Below are 18918 nucleotides of genomic sequence, written 5' to 3' on the forward strand. Positions count from 1 at the left end.
TTACTCTTGGAACAAGCCCTTCACAGAAAAAAATAAAACGGAAGTCAAACTGCAAAACTCCAGCACTACAGCTATCTTTTAATAAAAATGCAAGAGTGCACAAAATTAGGAAAGTCAAAATTAGACACTTTGTTCTTCTATTACTTAATACCACTCAAGCGATAGCCTTCCCAAGTGAATGGTTCTGGAGCTCAATTCTCTGTAAAATCACACTCTCACTTGAAAAATGTCCCTTATCTAATATGTTAAGATCAGTTGTACAAGTTACCTATGCGGAGAGGCTATGTATGCTCTATTTAATCATGCTTCAGAACTTTAACTTTGCTCAGAAAATAAATGAACCTGGCTTTTCTTTCTTTTTTCTTTCTTTTTTGGGGTGGGGTGGGGAATTATGTTGCAGACAGTTCTTTTCAGTGTTTATGTGGTTTAATATTTTAATGTTCATTTTATCCATACTGCATTCCATTTGCATTCTGTGAATCACTCTTATTATCTAAAAGAACTGCTGCAGAAAAATATGTTAAAATAGATAACTAATGTCGTTTCTCACCAGTGGCGTGGTTCCCAAACCCAGATAAAACTGGAGAAGCTACTTCAAAGTAAGTGAAAGTAAAATGAGGTGCTACAGAGATGATGGTGTTCTGCCTGACTTCTTTTGGAAACTCTTTTCAATGAACTCCCCCAGCCCAGATCGTAAGCTGGGCTCAAACTTTCCTAAATTTCAGGCATGATGGAGAACCGCTTCCCTGCCATCCATTAACTCTCAGGGCTCATCCACACTTATTTCTCTCTCTCTGCATTTCTAGGTACAGGTCCACACTATAAAACTCCCTGCCCAAGCCCCTTTTTCCTACCCTGGCACTTTCCCTCCCAAAAAAAATCTCTGCAGAAAAACCAAAATCCTGCTTGTTGTGGTTCAGTGTTAAAGAGCTGGCTTTCATGGGGAAAGTGGTGGGGGAGGCGGAAATGACCTGTATCTAGAAAGTGTATAGAGCAAAACGGAAATGTGGGTGAGCCCTCAGTAGACAACTTGCAGCAGCATTTGCCCTACATGTTTTATTTCTTCTGATCATACGCAGATTGCCACTGGGGAGACTGTAAAATGGCTGCTTGCGCTTTCCAGCTTATTGACTTGAGAATTCTGTTTGTAGACCCTTCATATTCTGTAAATTTGTTGAATTTACAACAAAGTAAAAGAATCAACTTAATGAGGCAAATGCTGAGGGGCATTCAACACCGCATTTTATGTTTCACGTTGATTAATTTTCCAGAACAGCAACAACAAAAAGGGTTTGGGACCCATGGTTCCATTATGGAGATAAGAAAACAATTTTCTACCTTGCACTTAAAAAGCTGGAGTTGTTCTAAGCACCAACAATGTTTATTTAGATAATTACACAAAATCAGATGATTAAGGCTTATGTCAGGCTTAAAACAGATAACATCAATATTTCAAATAGCTGCATTGTAACTTCATGGGCCATTTTCACTCCTGGTTAACATTCCCTCCAATTTATTGGCATGCCATGTAAGAACAGAAATGTTCATTGGATCATCTCAAGAGAACCTTCTCTTTAGCATATAGCCATTTTTATACATATTTAAATAGACTCCTTGAAGAGATTCATCAAAATGCTGAGCACCACTCTGTTATAATTCAAACCAAATTTTGGCAACATATTTTATAGCACGGCAACATGGGGGAGAAGGCAGTATACAAAAGAAAAATAGATTATTTTAGTTAAGGAGCCTTGGGTTTTTGCCTTGAGAATGAAACTTCTGGAATTTGTTTCTGAAAAACAGAACTGTGAATCGAATGCAGTGTGTCTGCAGCCACAAAAAGCCATGCAGTCTACGTGGATCTTTTCCCAACAGCGAAGAAAATTAAACAAGACACTTTACAGAATGACACAGAATATGAGGACATAATCATTTGAACAATGCAATTATTTCTTTTCGCTTGAGCAGAGCACCTTTGACAGATGATGACTGGGATCCTAAGTACCGTAGTATTTTAAATGTGCCCAAGGACTTGTGCATGCCCAGAGGGATTTTGTGACTGCTACTTGGAACAGATAAGTTTGTCATCTTATCTTCATCTGTCAGACAAGGAGGTTTGTTCCATTTTGCCTTCACTTCAGGCGGCGCAAGTTTCTTTCACCCAATTTCAGGTGCTCCCCTCTGTGTAACATAGTGTTCCGTAGGTTGACCGCGCACTCTGAAAAAGCTTTTTGGTCGCCACTACCGGGGGGTGGGGGATGGAGAGAGAAAAGAGAAATACAGTGGAACCTCAGTTGTTGAAGGTAATCTGTTCCGGAAGACCGTTTGACTTCCAAAATGTTTGGCAACCAAGGCACAATTGCCGGTCGGCAAATTCCTTTTTTAAAAATGGAGAAAGACGCCTCGGAAGCCGTCCGACTTCCGAGGCGCGTTTGAAAACGGAAGCATTCACTTCTGGGTTGTTGGTGTTCGATTTCTGAAGCGTTTTACAACCAAGGTTCCACTGTACCTGTTGCACAAGCTGTCTTCCACTCGTGCTATTTTGGAGACAACCCAAGGCCACTGAGGTAATTCTTGGGCCTTTCCTACATTGAATTTGTCACTGTGTAGGTGTCACTGTGCAGGTGGCACTGTGGTTAAAACCACTGAGCCTAGGGCTTGCTGATCAGAAAGTCGGCGGTTTGAATCCCTGTGACAGGGTGAGCTCCCGTTGCTTGGTCCCAGCTCCTGCCAACCTAGCAGTTCGAAAGCACGTCAAAATGCAAGTAGATAAATAGGGAAGGTAAACGGCGTTTCCATGTGCTGCTATGGTTTGCCAGAAGCGGCTTTGTCATGGTCACATGACCTGGAAGCTATACGCCGGCTCCCTTGGTCAATAATGCGAGATGAGCGCGCAACCCCACAGTCGGTCACGACTGGACCTAATGGTCAGGGGTCCCTTTACCTTTACCTTTATGCTTATGTCCAGTCCATATGCTTATGTCCTTTATTCACACTTATTTGTGGCTCTACTAATTTGCTAGTTTCCTGCTCCCAGTCTCTCTGCACTGTATTGATTTTATGCCACCCCAACCTCCAGAAAACAACATGGAGCAACCCTCGGGCTCATGACAATACTAAGCAAACTGAAATGACCCTTTGCACGACAGAGCAAAAGCTTCTTTTTGTGTTTAAGTTGCTATACACTCTGGCAAGCCACTAGAACTTTCAAAGGAATACTGGGAGCATCTTTACTTTACCTACAATTTTATTGCTGACTCTGGCACCCTCACTTCACTGTTAGGAACTGTGGGAATGAGGTTATGCTGTGCGATACTGCTCCATAGCAACATCAGCAGTCTCATTTCCCTTGAAATTACAAAATACTATTTGTCATTGCACCGAGAAATCACTTCAAATGCTACTAACAGAAAGACTCTCATAACAAAATCAGCTTTCTAAGAAAAACAAGTCCTTCAGAAGAAAAAAGAAAGAAGCAATCTTTTGTTGTAGCAATAGACGAAGAAAGGAGAAAAAAATCAAGCGAGTTCTTCATGCATTTTGCAAAGAGACTTCATGAGAGTCTATTTGCCCTTTTTTTGTGAGAATGCTTTATGTGACAAAGAATAACTTCTGCAGAAATACCAGAAGGTAGAACTCTTCGCTGCTACCAAGCACCTGCATAAAAAAACCCAACAGCTTACTAACAGCATCATATTTGCCATACTTTTCCATCTATAAGATTTTCCATGTACAAGTTGCCCCCTTTATTGGGGGACTGGAATTTTAGGAAATGGGGGAAGATGGCAAAAAGTTGTTGAGCTTATTTTGGGGGTGGATTGCCCAGAGTTGTTTAGGGGAAAACCTGAAAATCGCTCACCCACACGCATTGCTAAACCCTCCTCCCGCCTGTCCCCTCACCAGCAGACGCTGCAAATCGCCCGCCCAATTGCCACAGCGTTGTCCAATCAACGACACCCATTGACGCAGCAACCAATAACACACACAATAGCCGCTGACAGCCACGGCAGCAACCAATCAAACGTCCACCCAATGCACTACCCATGTATAAGACAACCCTCACTTTTTAACATGATTTTTAAGGGGGGGAAAACCTAGTCATACACGGAAAAGTATGGTATATATAATGACTGTATAGAACAGGCTTCCCTCCAGATGTTTTGAAATATAACTCATACCAGCCCCACCCAGCCTTTCCAATAAATTGGGAGCATGGGAGTTATAGTCCAAATATCTGCAGAGACCAGGGTGGGGAAGCCTAGCATGGAATTCCGGTTAGCACACTCAGCAGAAATCTAGCTACCACGGACATTAAAATAGAAGCATAAAGGATCAAATAGCACACAAAGTATTTTGAAATCAACTGATAAAACCAACAGCAAAGCATCCACACACCTTGAATACTCAGCAAAGGGTTTGACCCTCAGAGATCATTATCCCCTTTTGTAGATGCAGAGGGTTTAATAACAGTTTATTGAAAACGTAAATTGGTTCGGTTTGTTGATTCTACTGACTGGTTTTTATCTGCTCTCTTTTTAACTGAAGCTTTCCTATATGTTTTTGTATGGTGGTTTCTATTATGTTACTTTAGCTCAGGGGTCGGCAAACTAAGGCCTGTGGGCTGGATCAGGCCCAATTGCCTTCAGGATCCGGCCTGCAGACTGTCTGTGGATCGGCGTGGGGATTCTGTTTCTTCGGGCTATGCCGTTTTTTTTCCTGCGCCGTGGGAAGACATGGGAAGTTCAATTAATTAGAAATAAGAAATTATATTAAGTGGGAATGATATAGGGATACTCTAGACACCCAACCCCCAGCCTACTGAGTTTACAACCCATCGTGAATTCTTCTTTGTTAGCCCATTAACAGCCATATTCAACTTCTGAAGGGCCAAATATTCAGCTAATCAAAAGGATGAACTGGAAATGTGCTTTATTTTTCCAATAATTATTGAGCCTTTATTCTTAAGAACAAGCACCTGCTGGCCAGGCTGCGGCTAATAAATCAAATGAGCACAGAAATGGCCACACAGCAGCAGTCAATCAGTTTTTCTTATATTTTGTAAATTGCCTTGGTATATATGTGGAAAGAGCTTAATAAACAATGGAAAATGGAGGGGGGAAACCTAGAGCAAGATGATCTACAAAACCTGTAACAAAATTAGCTGCAAAGCTTGACTTAAAACTTCTACAAAGGAGGTTTAAAGAAAACTGTGTTGAAACCATCCTCCTAAATGAATAAAACTCAGGAAGGTCCCTTAAATTTCAGTGACCTCTCAAGGCCTCAGCAGCTATGTCTGGAGCTGTAAATTCGAAGCTATTGTCCTAATTTGACATCTTCTGTTTATGGAGCAATGAATCTCAGCGAGGTCTATCTTTGCTCACTACATCAATAACAGTCAATAGTGCATGTGAATTGTGGAGTATTTACACAGTGCTTGTGTCCTTTTCTTCAACAGAAATGTGTGCTTTTTTACAAGACAAAAACATGAAAGGCATCAGTCACATTGTTGTATACGGGCAGCCAAACTCTAGAGCAGGCATGTCAAACCTGCGGCCCTCCAGATGTTTTGGACTACAATTCCCATCTTCCCCAACCACTGGTCCTGCTAGCTAGGGATCATGGGAGTTGTAGGCCAAAACATCTGGAGGGCCGCAGGTTTGACATGCCTGCTCTAGAGGTTGCATCTCTATCAGCGGCAATGATGCACAAAATGATGGCTGCAAACTAGGCATTGATCTCCATCAGCCCAGGCAACAAAATCTCTCCCTAATACAACTCCATGTACACAAGTGAACTGCCTCCTCACACCGTCTATGGATGTAGCTTGAAACCATCCCAGCTTGCAAAATCTAAAGCCTTTATCTGATCGTATAGCTAGGAAAACAATATAATAGTTGTAACGGGAAACATTTATGATTTCATTTTATGTGATCTCTGTCAGCTACTGCCAGGGTTGGCGAGTCCCTTGCTCATAAAACAATTACCCAGTTGACCTCTACCCACAATCAATCATCTACCGAACCCAAAAGTGCCCACACTGTTTTATCCCCAATAGTTGTACTCAGCCCCAAATAAAAGTCGCAAAATCCAATGTTTTTCATTTAAACACCCTAAATTACTTCAGAGAACTAAGACGGGAAGGAGGAAATAAGAGGGTTTGGGGGTCTTTCCAACATGCGGACTCCTTAGCTTTGCCAAGACACCATTCTTCAATTCTCAGCTGCAAGCAAAATTACAGTGGGGGTTCTGGAGCAGGAATTTAAGGCAGATAATTTGATTCAGTTTGCATTTAAAGGCAAATTTACATCATTCACACTTCCTGAGACAATATGTCAACCAAACTGCAGTTGTCTTTTGAAATTTGCACTTCTCTCAATTTTGTGATGTTGCTCTACAAAACTGCAAATACTTGGTAATGTCTGCATAAAAACATATATTTTAGCATACAAACATGCATTATGTTAGGGAAAATTGGTTGCAAAATCGTGTATATCACATACTATATGTGTTTATTGTGAGACATTCATTCTAAAGAGCTGGCAAATGTTCATGAGGACTTCATAAGAAAAGGAATTTTCCAACGGATAAGACTGCATTTAATATATTGTGCTTAATCTGAAGACCAGCAATGTCAGTCTATGTAAGTTGAAGGGGGGGGGAATGGAAATGTAAGGAAAGGAGGAAAGGTCTCCACCCATTGCAAGTATCTGTTATAATGAAATGTAATCGATGGAGGCTTTTTATTTTGTTTGTTCAATTCATTAGCGTTTCAGAAGCTAGAGAGGACTATATTTTGCAAAAGATCTGTAGGACTCTGAACAAGAGAAGCAGATTCTTTCTCCCCTTCTCCCAAGCCTTCTCTGACTTTGATGGAGTCACACAACTCATGTGTGTTGCTTTCCAAGGGGAAATCCAGTACACAACCTTTATCTGTCTTCTAAGTCCAATGGCTCCACCCAAGTTAAATACAACTTGGGAGAAGCAGAGAAGAAGTTGCAGGAGTTTCCCAGAGCTTTGCAAAATATCAGTGTTAATGACTACAACAACAACAAATTTTCAGTACTTGTATTTCAACATTACAAGGAAGCTATGGTGCTACAGTGATTGTCCTTTTCTTTGGTTTGAAAAATGAAAGAAATGAGTTGTTAGATTGTACAGAAGAATCATTGGGGGGGGGGGCAATTGAAAATAAAGGCTTGATGAGAAATCAACTAGATGCCAGCTCAGGGAAAATGTGTTTTCAGCCTTATCTTTTTTTTTTCCAATGAAGAGCAGGGGTTGGGGAACTAAAGGCCTAATTATGGATATTATATTAATGGCCATAAATTCAGTTCAGTTCAGCATTTTAAGCAGACTTTTCCGTCACAGGAAAAACAACAACCACAACCTTCAATATACATATATAGAAGTTTCTTTTCACAAGTTACAAGCTCATTGCAAGTTTATGATAGAAGAGTCTTGCTAGTCCAATTTGTAACATTTCCCACACAGATTTTAGTTAGGAATGTAACCCGAAAACAGAGATTGATGGTCAAACTTTCAGGAAAAGTGGGGACAAACCAATAGGTGGTGTAGAAAACTTTTACCTGTAGATGGATTACAATCTGTTTAGAGGTCTATGGACACACAATGGATCGGCATGGGCAAAGAAGAGAGCCATTTTTTAAAACAACAACACTGAGTTACAGACGGGACTGGTATCTTCACAGGAACTGGAACACTTTATCTAGCATAGTAATTCACTCCCATACAGTTATGTAAGCCTTCAAGAAATAACAGCCGCTGTGAGCTGTCGCCTAGCAACAGGAGAAGGTAGGCCTAGTGAAAAGAATGGCTAAGAAAGCCAAGAGTTTTTCTGTTCAGACAACTGAGGCACTGCCGGTTCAGAAGCTGCCATTTATTTCCATGCTGTGTGGACTTCAGAAAGGTTGACAGCACTCCGGCATGGGTCCCTTTTGCTCAACACTTGACTAAATGCCCAATTGTGAATAACTGACCCCCCCCCCCCGAGCCTTTAAAGTAGAAAGATTGTTGTTCTGTTTAGATGATATTGATGCTCCTCTGGACAATGTAATGAGGGTGAGAGATTCTCTTTGCTTGCCAATTCTTTTTATTGATTTGAAGGGTGACGGATTCTCACTACTTTGCAAGCAATCTCATGCAGACACTCAAACAGGTACACAAACCTTCTTCAGAGCACTCTCAACGCATGGAGCAATCCCTGTGGCTATATAAGCTCATATAGGCATATTCATGTTACAGACATGCAAAGGAACGAAACATGTGAGTCTTCTGCCATCATGCCAACCCAACTGTCATATGCACATTAGGTAAAGGTATAGGTAAAGGGATGCAGGTGGCGCTGTGGTCTAAACCACTGAGCCTCTTGGGCTTGCTGATCAGAAGGTTGGCGGTTCAAATCCCCGTGGCAGGGTGAGCTCCCGTTGCTCTGTCCCAGCTCCTGCCAACCTAGCAGTTCGAAAGCACACTAGTGCAAGTTGATAAATAGGTACGGCTACGGTGGGAAGGTAAATGGCATTTCCATGCACTCTGGTTGCCATTATGGTGTCCCGTTGCGACAGAAGCAGTTTAGTCATGCTGGCCATATGACCCGGAAAACTGTCTGTGGACAAACGCCGGCTCCTTTGGCCTGAAAAACAAGATGAGCGCCGCAACCCCAAAGTCACCTTTGACTGGACTTAACCGTTCAGGGGTCCTTTACCGTTACCTTTACCTATGCACATTAACTGAATGAATGGAAGAGCCCCAAACAACTGATGCATATTCTAGGTTCATCTGATCTGCAGTAGAGCTACCGGAGCAAAAACAGTAGCTCTAGTGGAGCCCTAGAATGAGAGTGTTGTCATCGCAAGCTGACCAAACAAAAATAGTTGTCACCAAGCCACACAGAGACCCACACACACTCTGGCCCCCTGTTATATCTCTGAAGTACAGCATGAGATCAGGGGTAAATCTCCTGCTCTGGATAAAGCTTGGAGCCAGGGAGAAGGATTCAATTCAGAGCTGAAGGCAGGAGAAGGAGCATTGGCTTGCACAACCTTGCGATGAAATCCTTTTCTTTCGTCTTTTTCACTTCAACCTCTATATTACTTAAAGAGATACTAGGGAATCCTGAGGTAAAACTAACCTCCCTTTCGCCTTGCTGCAAACCCTTCTACCCCGTGGGCTGGATAGTAATGAGGTTTTTCTTCCAGCACACGCGGCCAGGTATCATCTGCACCTTTTGGACTATTTACGAGACTTTCCCTTTTGTCCACAGTAAAGGGGTTCACTCTCCCTGAACTCCCCCCACTGCAAAAGATCACCTCTCCACTGAGGCAACACTGTGACACTTTAGGTTTGTGCTCCTATTCAGCCCCCTCAGTGAGACTCAAAGACACAAATGATCCATTCTTCTCTTGTAGGAAGTTTTGTCCTTTGTGGTGTCTCCGCCTAAACAAGTGCTGATACCTTGCTGGAAAATAATAGTACAGACGACTCTTTACTTGGCACTTAAATGATGGATATTTATTTGCTTCTTGTCATAACAAATACTTTATGGTTTCATGTGTACAAGCTTGGTTTTCGTTATTTCACCTTTGTCAAACGTTCAATGTATATATCTTTTCCAACCTTTACCTAAACCTATCCTAGCTATAAGACCTTCTTCTTTTTCTATTAGCCACACACGCTCCTGTTCCCCAAAATCCTCTACTAACTGACAAATGGCTGCTCCTCCCTTTTAAACAGGAGCGTTCCTCCCCTAATAGAATGTTCAGTCAGCCAGCCTAGAGTGTGGGTTAACCCTTGACAGGTCAGGTAAAACAAAAAAACAACAACAACACAAACCTCAGGTTCTGATCAGTGCGCAGAGCACCTGTCAAGCATAGAGGCAAGCCCATATGCTTCTATTCTCCTCCTCCAGTTCAAAGCTGGAGAGGAAAGTGCTACAGCCTGCTCTGCCTGAAATATGTTTTGATGAGTTTACATCCCATGATACGAATTGTGGAAGATTCTGCAATTGTGCCCATCAGGCACAAAGCCAAAATGAATTTCAGGCTTTGGGTGAGCTTTGAAGTCTGAGGAGGGGGCAGTGTTCATCCCACCTCCTCTATAGCTTTCTGGTTCAGAAGACATCTCAGGCTCACTTCACTCACCGGTGTCTAGTCTCCCACTCAGCATGGTGAGGTGAAAAAGACTGTTGAACCCTAATTTCTGCAAGAATGACCCCTTTACCACAAAAGTGCTGTGTTTTAACATTGCAGTTTTGTACTTGTGAATAGGGAAACAGCTTCTTTGTGACCAGCAATAGAAACCAAAATCTGGCCCTTCCTACTGCCAGGTTTCAGGCAGAAGCTTTACACTTATGAATCGTATTTGTGATTCATTCCAAAATTAAAAGTTAACAAGAATAAAAAGTTAGCGTTATTGATATTAAAAAGTTATGAAAAAATTGAGTCATCCATTAAATTTAATACATAATATTCTCCTGTCAGGAGAATATTATGTATTAAATTATGTATCCAAAATGATTTGGGATGGGCTACATAAATAGTGTTCGCTTTTATACTAAGTAGAAAGCTGACCAAAATCTGAACTCTGGAGATACATCCTTCTACCATCAAGGCTACATGGAAACATCTGAGATACCATTTATCCATAATAGTAAAAAGAATTCAAGAGGCTTTTTTTAAACTTTCCATCTCATTTCTATTGGTGCTGATTCAATGTCTCTAGAACAGTCAAAAATATGAATCTGATCAAAGGCAAATTGCATCTGCATGATCATCATTCAATGACAGTATAAAATGACGGCATGCAATTGGGGAACTGCCAATAAAGATCCAAAAGCATGGATCAAAACTTTCCTGTCATCCGTACTGTTCCAAATGCAATATTTTTTTCTAAAGAAGAAAGTTCACACATCCAGTTATATGTAATTAAAAGAATGATATATCATGTGTACCAGTCCTTAGATGGATCAGTTTCATTTGCAGTTTTTTTCTGACAAGGTCACAGCAGTCAATTTAAAAGTTCACACCGTGTGATGACTTCTAGCATTGCAGCACAAATGGTTAAACATTAAACTCTTACCGTGATGGGTCCAAATTTTCACCAAGGGTCAGAACAGCGGCTTGCTTTCATGGGAAACAAATCACTTGTTTGTCAACATGTTTGTCCTCATGGTGCTGTATTATAATGTCTTCTATGTTGGGTGTGCTGAAAGAATGAAATAAGAAATATCAGATAAAAGCTAGTGTGCCACCAAAGAAAACAAAGGGTACCCCCCCTCCTTTCCTCTTGAGGATGAAGATGCTAGGCATTATTAATTGCCTTCAGAATGCTTGCACACACTGAAAGGCACAGCACAAAAGGGGCTGGATTGCCCCACCCACTGAAGCTTTTTTGTCTAATATTTCAGGGAACATTCTCCTGTTCCATCTATAGATGATCCAATCAGATTAGTTTTGTTTGGAAGCCGACATGCAGAACACAAAGAACTGTGCCCTCGGTCTCTTCCTTTTTGGAAAACATGGGCAAAGAAAACAGTAACCAAAGCCCATGGAAATATAAGCAATATGTTTTGGGTGGCAACCATCTCTCCTGCTTATATATACCCTTAGCATTAAAAGCAGATGGTTGAACATCTTATGCTTAAAATAAAGCTAGCTGGAACTTTTCAATGAAACATTATTATCCCTCTGAAAAATAGTAAGAGTGGTAAGAGTTGCATTTGGTAGGGAATTATCATAAAAACCCAAGTACATTCAGAAGTACCATTGTGATGATGTGGAAATTAAAAATACCACCCTGGTCTAATGCAAGTAATTGGTCTGAATTGCAGAGGATTATGTTTCAATTATGAGAGGGTACTGTGACAACAGCTTTGAGCAGAAAGATAAGGAGCAGGACTTTACTACAAATGACGTTCTCTTGAGTTAGGGTTGAGATCAAAGTTAGTGACTAATAAATGCAAATAATAACTCAATATTCAGCTTGGATCAAAATATACTCTTCCTCCTCCCTCACTTGATAGGTAAAAAGGTAAAGGACCCCTGGATGGTTAAGTCCAGTCAAAGGCAACTATGGGTTGTGGCGCTCATCTCACTTTCAGGCCAAGGGAGCCGGTGTTTGTCCACAGACAGCTTTCCGGGTCATGTGGCCAACATGACTAAACTGCTTCTGGTGCAATGGGACACCATGATGGAAACCAGGCCACACAGAAATGTCATTTACCTTCCCGCCACAGCAGTACCTGCTTATCTACTTGCACTGGTGTGCTTTCGGACTGCTAGGTTGGCAGGAGCTGGGACAGAGCAACGGGAGCTCACCCTGTCACAGGGATTCGAACTGCCAGCCTTCCGATCGGCAAGCCCAAGAGGCTCAGGGGTTTAGACCACAGTACCACCCACTTCCCTACTTGATAGGATACATAAACAGCATGCCATGATGCCACACCTGGTGGACTACAGGAAAGACAGCAGCCCTGAAATTACTTCTCCTATGATCGCCAGGTTTTGCAGCCCATCAGGGTGCAGTGCCACACCCAATGAATCAGGGACACTGAGAAGGAAGAAGGAAAGGGCAAATTCCTTTCTTCTCCCTGCACACCTGCTTGCCAGCATTTGTCAGGTATGTGACTGCAAAAGACTAATTGTTGGAGTTGACAGGGAAGGGTTTACAAGAAGGAGCATTTTCCCTACAATTGGCTCACAAAAGATATCCAAGTTCTTCCAGTTTGTGGGGGTGAAGGGTGGGAGAGAAACCTGATGAATTACTACGACAATCTTTGAAAGTTTGCCCATTTCTAGACTTTTACACATAACACTTTTATCCACTTTAAACTTTCTGACAGGTTTTTATTGGAAAGAGAATTCTACATTTCTTTTTCAAATGGGTAACAGCAACACAGAGAATACCAATATAGAAAATGTATCTGAGTCCAGAACACTAATTCCTTTTACTTGTTTTACTGATGACATTGAAGAGTTCTATCCCTCGGGGAGCGGGAATTTTGCACTAAGGTAAACTAAATTATGCAGTGAGGAAGACTTGAATACGCAGCCTACATAAATTATGCAAATGTGCATGGCTTCTCTTATTTCATATGATTTGTTCTACAATTCTTACTATATTGCATAATACAGTGTTTCTTCTAGCCAGGATAAGAGTTATACAGGGCACTTAAGGATGCCAAGGTAACAAGCCAAGTTACATTTCCAAAGTGGAAATTGCTGTCTTGAAATTGCCCTGAACTGCTCGTTCAAATTTATTTTCTATTAGGAGAAATAATAATCAGCAGGTGAATTAAAATAATATGCATATGGGAAAAAACCCACACTGGAATGAACACACAAGTTGAGATATCCAACACCACTTTGTTCAAATACACATTCCCATCCGAAACTACTGCAACCACACCTTAAGATGTATGCATCTGGACTCACATGTGCATTGCCAGCACACATGCATGTTCATATACACGCACCCAAAATTTCATACATGTACCAAGCTTGTGTTAAAGGGCAACAGTTTCCAGAAGATAAACAGGGAGGGAAATGTCCATCCTTGGTTTTTAATGGGCTGGTGCTGTTATAGACAGCAGTTCCTCTAAAATATATCATAGCATAGCTTCTTGCACCCCCAAAACCATGAACCATTGTAACTTCACAGAAGGGGGCTTTCTTCTCCAGTCCTATCACCCACATTGCAGCCCCCAAACCCCTAAAAAGCTCTTTTGGGAAGTTGGAGGACCCTGCTGAAAATCATGTCTCAGTGGGACGTCTGCTTGAACTCATTTCCTTGTCCAATATGTGCATACAGATTCTATTTAGTTTATTTAAAGGCAAATGAAACTTATCAAGACAATTGTTATTCTCCCCTGAGGACTCATATTGAATCCAAGCAAAGCTGTTACTTGGCCTTTGAGCACCATGATTTCCATGACATTTCATAATTGCCAGCGGTAACAATAGGTTCAATAACTATTTCCCTTAGCACCCACAATGTATTACCTACACTATAATGGTTCCAAACATTCTTGTACCTGTTTTTTTTTAATTAATAAGAACTTCAAAGTAAATATTGTTCTTAAAATCCTATTTTAGAAGAGAGAGAAAATACTGTAAGCACTTGAGAATTCCTATTCATTTCTTTTGCATATTTTAATGGACTTATTCAGGAATATGAACAGCAATGGTATTTAAGCATTAAGAGTTGGAGTTTTCCCCCTTTTGTTTTATAGGAAGGGCCAAGTTCTGCATACCCTGAGTTATAGGGCATCTGAACTGGAATTTGACATTATAATCATGTGTCGAGTAACTTTGGTTCTGCACTGTTGATGGCTATCACTAGGTCTTGTGCTAACAAATTCCATACTATAACTATGCAATGTGTGAAGGCAATTCAAAACATTTTGAGAAGTATATCATAGCCTTATTGTGTTTTATCTGCTGGTTATTTTGAATGTCTTTGTTACTGTTTCTCATCCATTTGTACACTGCCTTGAAATCCTGGATAAAAGGCAATACAGTTCTCCCTTGGAAGTCGAATGGAATCTGTTCCGAAAGTCCGTACAACTTCCAAAACCTTTGGAAACCCAAGCACAGCTTCTGATTGGCTTCAGGAAGCTCCTGCAACCAATTGGAAGCCGTGGAAGTCCCGTCGGACATTTGGCTTCCAAAAATAGTTCACAAACCGGAACAGTCACTTCTGGGTTTGTGACATTCAGGAGCCAAAACGTTTGAGAACTAAGCTGTTCAAAAACCAAGGTATGACTGTATATAAATGTTACAAACAAAACAGTTCAAGAGGTTCAAGGTATCTACAGTGTATCTTGCAGCTGAATTCTTTTTTATTTTTAATGTGTTATGTGTTTATTGTGCCGAGCCTCGAGAAAGTCAGTTTCGTTAATCGCACACATTTGTCTCACTTATTTTCATTATGTCTTTGTAACGCTACACCATGTATTTAATGATGTATATCATGCAGATACCAAAAATGCATGGCTTTTTGAAAGATGGAGGTGAGGCTGCAATGTGTGATTTTTCTTTTACACCATTTCATCATTATGACTGCCCTGCTCCTGATAAAGGAACACAAGAGTGTTATACTTGCTGTTTAGTCAGCTGGGAGGATTTGTAGCTATTACATCATACAACAACATAATGCAATGTTGGACTTCAAACCATAGGTCTTGAGTTCAAATCCTCCCTCAATGGTGAAGTGCACCGGGTGCAAGTGTCAGGGCATGGGGAATGGGCACCCACATTCCAATCCACACCAGAAAAGTGTGGCTTCCCAACAAAGTTTCCTCAAATCCATGGCCTGAGTCTGAAACGTATTAAGCAGAAGGCACTGCTCTGTCGACCAAGTGAAAGCAGAACGCCAGTCTTCACAGTATATCAGCTGCAATAATTAAGCTCGGGAAAGGAGGGATAGCAAGTTTTCCAGTCCCCATCATGCGTCCAATGACATCATTGGGAACATGATGAGATGTTTGCTTGGAATGGGGCCAGACCTAAATGAGATGAATTCAGGCATGATTCAAATTGCCTCGATGATCTCATTTGAGTCCAGTCCTTTCCACATCGAACTGGGGAGATGCATATCACTAATCCAAACTGTTCATTTACGACACTAGAATTCAAATACAAGTCATATGTAAACTTGATTTCCTATACAGTACAATGTTGGATGTTGTAGACAGAACTGAAAAATGCAAGCAGACTGTTAGATATAGCCCCCCCCCCCCCGAGACAAGCAACAAGTAGAAAGCAGGACAAGCAGAGTTTTGGGGCAGGGGTAAGCAGGGGCAGAGAATACGACAGGCACAGATCAGCCTGGAGATCTTAAGTCAAAAGTTATATTGACAGAGAAATGTGGACTTCTGATTAGAAGCTTAACTAGGTGAACTAAACAGTCCGGGCAACCAATTAAGTTGCAACCTTTCCACAAGAAACAGGTGCTGTTGAAGCACTAACTGGAAGAAAAAAGGACCAGAAAAGTTTTGGAGCATTGTGTTTTGGAGCATTACTAAGTGAGACAATAATGTAGGGTCTAAACCATGAGGCTTCTACTTTCACTGAAAGAGAAAGGCTCTCCTGTATTAAGGACTGCTACATTCCTATTTGTTGTTTGATACTGCATTATCAAAACAAGCATTGTGTCACACCTTGGCTTCCTCTTAAAAGTTGTTATTTCACAGAACAAGGAAATATATGAAATATTGCAGTGAGGCTGCAATGATGAGAATCATTGGCTGATTTTCATCACCGCAGCCACCGACAACCAAGCCATTCAGCATTTAAGTGCACACCAACAGCATAAAACAAAGAAGCAGATGAATACGTAAGTTCTTAAATAATACTGGAAACAGCCTGGAGATGGTTGGTGGATGGATGGCAGCTAAACAGATTGAGATTGAATCCTGACAACACAGAAGTACTGTTTTTGGGAGACAGGGAGAGGGAGGGTATGGGGGACTCCCTGGTCCTGAACAGGGTAATCATGCCCCTGAAAGACCAGGTGCACAGCCTGGGAGTCATTTTGGACTCACAGCTGTCCATAGAGGCACAGGTCAAATCTGTGTCCAGGGCAGCTGTCTACCAGCTCCATCTGCTACACAGGATGAGACCCTACCTGCCCACAGACTGTCTCGCCAGAGTGGTGCATGCTCTGGTTATCTTCCGCTTGGACTACTGCATTGTGCTCTATGTGGGACTACCTTTGAAGGTGATTCAGAAACTACAACTAATCCAGAATGCAGCAGGTGACTGGGAGTGGCTGCCAGGGCCATATAACACCTGTCCAAAAGGATCTTCACTAGCTTCCAGTACTTTTCCAAGCACAATTCAAAGTACTGGTGCTGACCTTTAAAGCTCCACACGGCCTCGGTTCAGTATACCTGAAGGAGTGTCACCACCCCCATCTCTCAGCCCGGACACTGAGGTCCTCCTCCGAGGGTCTTCTGCTGGTTCCCTCACTGTGAGAAGCAAAGTTACAGGGAAAGAAGCCCCTGTGGCCCTCCCTTCAGATGTCTAGGAGATAAAGAATTACACAACTCTTAGAAGACATCTGAAGGTATCCCTGTATTGGGAGGTTTTTGATGCTTGATGTTTTTATTGTGTTTTTAGATATGCTGTAGGGACCCAGGTGGCGCTGTGGTTAAACCACTGAGCCTAGGGCTTGCTGATCAGAAGGTTGGCGGTTCGAATCCCTGTGACGGGGTGAGCTCCCGTTGCTTGGTCCCAGCTCCTGCCAACCTAGCAGTTCGAAAGCACGTCAAAATGCAAGTAGATAAATAGGGACCGCTACAGTGGGAAGGTAAACGGCGTTTCCATGTGCTGCTCTGGATCACCAGAAGTGACTTTGTCATGCTGGCCACATGACCTGGAAGCTATACGCCGGCTCCCTCGGCCAATAATGCGAGATGAGCGCGCAACCCCAGAGTCGGTCACAACTGGACCTAATGGTCAGGGGTCCCTTTACCTTTAGATATGCTGTAAGCTGCCCAGAATAGTTGGGAAAATCATAGTTTGGGGGCAAAGGTAACAGTGGCTGACAGGGCTCTCAAATTTCAGCAGTGCCCTGTGTGATGTTAAAATCTGAAGCCCCTGCCTCTTGTGTTACACTCTACAGCAGGCACCCCCAATCTGCGGCCCTCCAGATGTTTTGGCCTACAACTCCCATGATCCCTAGCTAACAGGACCAGTGGTCAGGGATGATGGGAACTGTAGTCCAAAACATCTGGAGGGCCGAAGTTTGGGGATGCCTGCTCTACAGCAATGTGGTACCCTCTGCAGTGCAGCACCCAGTGCAGCTGCACCAGACACACGGCCCTAAAACTGCCTCCGAAAGGTAAGGTGGTGTGGGTGGCAACAGTTTATGGTTACCTGCCTTTTACTCTGACTTCTGTAAGCTCCTGTCACTGCATTCTGATATGTGTGCACTGGAGAAAAATGCTGGCTTGATCTCTCAATATATACCCTCAGTTGGTTAGAGAGTAGTGCTGATAATGCCAAGGTTGCAGGTTCAATCCCTGTATGGGACAGTTGCATATTGCAGGGGGCTGGACTAGATGAGCCTCTGGGTCCCTTCCAACTCTACAATTCTATGGTTCTAGGAACAGATGGGAGCTCGTGGCAGTCAAGGTAGAAATCAGGTGTGTACATTACACACACAAACCCTTTTAAGTTCAATCAATCAATCTCCTTTGTTGGCATAGAGAAAGTGCATCGTATATATGGATCAGAACACAACACAGTTAATGAAACATAGTAGGAGATACTTTAGGATAAAACTGTCCAGACATTGTGAGGTATGAAAATGGCTCTTAGGACCTATGGTGATGTAATTTCATGGCACCACTCAAAAATCTTGCCACATTCTCCACACATCATTCCTACAATTGTTCAGCAGATAAGACACCCTGAAAGAGTCAGTGCAAGAAATTCCCTCCTTCAATAAGGAGGCAAAATATACTTCTAATATGTTTTTATCGAAACAGCTTAGCTTGCTGCCCTATCTCAACTATGGTCATGTCCAGATGGTATTCACATTTCCCCTTTCCACCAAGTTTCTACACATGGAAAGTATAGGCAAAAGTTTGGGGTTCACGTGACTCTTCTTCTCCCCCCACAACTGCGCCCTCACTGAACATACAGCATAATGTTTCAACTAGGAGACACTGCTTTTTGAACACAGAATATTCCTCACAGTAAGCTCCTAACTGCTGTAGGGAAATGTTGAAGCTGGCAGTGAAGCCAAGACAAGGTCAGCTGTCAGGCAGAGGCCGGCTGATGATCTGTCAAGTATCAGTGTATAACTTGCATCCAATGCTCTACTAGAGGGGACGTGGGTGGCACTGTGGTGTAAACCACTGAGCCTTGGGCTTGCCGATCGGAAGGTCAGCAGTTC

At 42.2% G+C, this 18918-nt stretch overlaps 1 protein-coding gene across 6 annotated transcripts in view; it reads right to left on the bottom strand.

Moving 5' to 3' along the window:
• GULP1 (GULP PTB domain containing engulfment adaptor 1) overlaps nt 1-18918 on the bottom strand; it is a 171611-nt gene that overhangs the window by 86720 nt on the left and 65973 nt on the right. For all 6 annotated transcript variants that reach the window (XM_035135787.3, XM_035135821.3, XM_035135813.3 and 3 more), the window contains exon 2: nt 11095-11220. The gene's annotated coding sequence lies outside the window, so the exon portion shown is untranslated. The remainder of the gene's footprint in view (nt 1-11094; nt 11221-18918) is intronic.

Source organism: Zootoca vivipara, chromosome 1 (assembly GCF_965207765.1).
Source record: "Zootoca vivipara chromosome 1, rZooViv2.hap1.1, whole genome shotgun sequence".
Classification (NCBI taxonomy): domain Eukaryota; kingdom Metazoa; phylum Chordata; class Lepidosauria; order Squamata; family Lacertidae; genus Zootoca; species Zootoca vivipara.